Source organism: Puntigrus tetrazona, unplaced genomic scaffold (assembly GCF_018831695.1).
Source record: "Puntigrus tetrazona isolate hp1 unplaced genomic scaffold, ASM1883169v1 S000000003, whole genome shotgun sequence".
Lineage (NCBI taxonomy): Eukaryota > Metazoa > Chordata > Actinopteri > Cypriniformes > Cyprinidae > Puntigrus > Puntigrus tetrazona.
In genome coordinates this window covers 1314017-1316822 of record NW_025047683.1, presented here as the reverse complement: position 1 = coordinate 1316822, position 2806 = coordinate 1314017, and the positions used below count along the sequence as shown (strand labels likewise).

The following is a 2806-nucleotide window of genomic DNA, read 5'->3' as shown; positions in this document are numbered from 1 at the left end:
GTCTCGTCTGATCTGGTCGTTGTCGGATATGGGTTGGAGCGGCCGCGCTGCTGCTGCTGCGGGCTGGCCTGAACAGGTCTCGTTCGCGCGCCGGGCAGAGGCGCCGAGAAGCGAGCGGGCAGGCGCGAGCCTCCGTTACGCCGCGGGCGTCGAGGCGGAGAGGCGGGGAAGTCCACGTCGGCGGGCGGCGGAGGTGGCGAACACCACGGGAGCGCCCCGAGGAGGGCGCGCTCGGTCCCAGGCGCCTGGGGGCGCCGACCTCCCCCTCGTGGGAGGAAGCGGAAGCGCTCGACTCCGCCGAGAGGCGTGCCGTGGCGGTCTGCGCTTGGGAGGGCGGAGGAGGCGGAAGCCCCCTGCGGCGCTCAGCGCGGAGACCGGAGGTCCCGATCGATGGGGCGACCCTCAGACAGGCGTGGCGGGGCGGACCGGGGCGCAAAGTGCGTTCGAAGTGTCGATGATCGATGTGTCCTGCAATTCACATTAGTTCTCGCAGCTGGCTGCGTTCTTCATCGGCGCTTACGAGCGGTGATCCACCGCTAAGAGTCGTACTGCGTTTGAGTTTAGCGCCGAGGCGAGGCGAACTGCACAGGCTTGTGTGGGTTCAAAAATACAAAGTGTCGTTCCCGGACGGGCGCCCCGCGAAGGGGACTTCGAACCCACGGTCCCGAAGGCCTGCTGGGTACCCGCCGGGGGTTGGCAAAGCAAAGTCTTTCAGAGGCTCGCGACCTCGGCCCCACCCGTGCCAGGGGTGGGGCGCTCATGACCAGGTTGCTCAAGCCTCCGCGGGGGTGCGTCAAGCCTCCCAGAGAGCGGCGTTCCCTTCTCGTGGATCCTCTCTCCGCTTCGTCTTAGGTTTTGTGCGGTTCTTTTGCCGTCTTGGATGTTTGGCGGCAGACCTCTCGGGCCACGGCCGCTGGAACATAAGTAAAATAGGATAGAGTTTTTACCCCGGACGGGCGCCCCTCCTTCGCGGGAGAGACTTTGAACCACGGTCCCGGAGGCGTGCGGGTACCCGCCAGGGCCCGGCTCGGCCCCGCGCGCTGGAAAGCAGGGGCCCGCCGCGAGTCTGGCGACAGTCAAGTTCTCTCGGATCTCTCTCTCTCTCTCTCTCTCTCCGCCTTAGGTTTTTGTGCGGTTCTTTTGCCGTTTTGGGTTTTTGCGCGGCAGACCTCTCGGAACCTGACGGCCGCTGGATCATAAGTAAAATAGGATAGAGGTTTTTACCCGGACGGGCGCTCCTCGCTCAGCGGGAGAGACTTTGAACCACGGTCCCGGAGGCCGTGCGGGTACCCGCCAGGGCCCGGCTCAGCCGCCCGCTGGAAAGCAGGGGGCCCGCCCGGTGCAGCGACAGTCAAGTTCTCTCGGATCTCTCTCTCTCTCCGCCTTAGGTTTTTGTGCGGTTCTTTTGCCGTTTTGGGTTTTTGAGCGGCAGACCTCTCGGGCCACGGCCGCTGGATCATAAGTAAAAATAGGATAGAGGTTTTTACCCGGTGGCGCCCCTCCTTCGCGGAGAGACTTTGAACCACGGTCCCGGAGGCGTGCGGGTACCCGCCAGGGCCCGGCTCGGCCCCCGCCGCTGGAAAGCAGGGAGCCGCCCGAGTCAGCGACAGTCATGGGCGCTCGCGGTAGGTTGCTCAAGCCTCCGCGGGGTGCGTCAAGCCTCCCAGAGCGGCGTTCCCTTCTCGCGGATCTCTCTCTCTCCCGCCGTCTTAGGTTTTTGTGCGGTTCTTTTGCCGTCTTGGGTTTTTGGCGGCAGACCTCTCGGCCCACGGCCGCTGGATCATAAGTAAAATAGGATGAGGTTTTTACCCGGACGGCGCCCCTCGCTTGGCGGGAGAGACTTTGAACCACGGTCCCGGAGGCGTGCGGGTACCGCCAGGGCCCGGCTCAGCCCCCGCCGCTGAAGCGGGGGCGCCGTCTGGCGACAGTCAAGTTCCTTTTTTTTTCTTGCTCGGCGCTCTGCGCTTTCGCTTTCGGTGCTCCGGAGAGGCGCGCGCGGGCGCCGGCCTCTGCCGCGCACCCGGGCTTGAGGGCGGGAGGTGGGCTAGGCCTCCCGCCCGGGCGTTTCGCTTTGGATCGGGCGGGCGATAATGATCCTTCGCGGGTTCACCTCTACGGAAACCTTGTTTACGACTTTTACTTCCTCTAGATAGTCAAGTTTGATCGTCTTCCGGCGCTCCGCCAGAAGCCCATGAGGGCGGCGAGGCGGTCGAGACCTCACTAAACCATCAATCGGTAGTAGCGGCGGGCGGTGTGTACAAGGGCAGGGGACTTAATCGCGCGAGCTTATGACCAGCGCTTGCACTGGAATTCCTCGTTGATGGGAAATAGTTTCAATCCCCAGTCCCGATCACGGCGGGGTTCAGCGGGTTACCAGCGCTCTCGGCGCAGGGTGACACTGCGCTGATCCGCCCGTAATGGCGGCGTGCAGCCCGGACATCTAAGGGCATCACAGACCTGTTATTGCTCCATCTCGCGTGGCTGAGCGCCACTTGTCCTCTCTAAGTTTTGGCGCCGACCCAAGTGGCGCGCCACTATTTAGCAAGCCGGTCTCGTTCGTTATCGGAATGAACCAGACAAATCGCTCCACCAACTAAAACGACCATGCACCACCACCCACAGAATCGAGAAAAGAGCTATCAATCTGTCAATCCTTTCCGTGTCGGGCGGGTGAGGTTTCCGTGTTGAGTCAAATTAAGCCGCGCAGGCTCCACTCCTGGTGGTGCCCTTCCGTCAATTCCTTTAAGTTTCAGCTTTGCAACCATACTCCCCGGAACCCAAAGACTTCGTGGTTTCCATACGCTGC

At 62.9% G+C, this 2806-nt stretch overlaps 1 non-coding gene and 1 pseudogene across 1 annotated transcript in view; both read right to left on the bottom strand.

The window, feature by feature from the left end:
• The window catches only part of LOC122332105, a 3984-nt gene extending 3963 nt beyond the window's left edge, over positions 1-21 (bottom strand). Inside the window, exon 1 of the ribosomal RNA XR_006248450.1 lies at positions 1-21. This exon is cut by the window's left edge and continues 3963 nt beyond it. This is a non-coding gene — a ribosomal RNA (28S ribosomal RNA).
• Positions 22-396: 375 nt separating this feature from the next.
• LOC122331964 lies at positions 397-545 on the bottom strand (annotated as a pseudogene).
• Between the last annotated feature and the right edge of the window lie 2261 nt (positions 546-2806).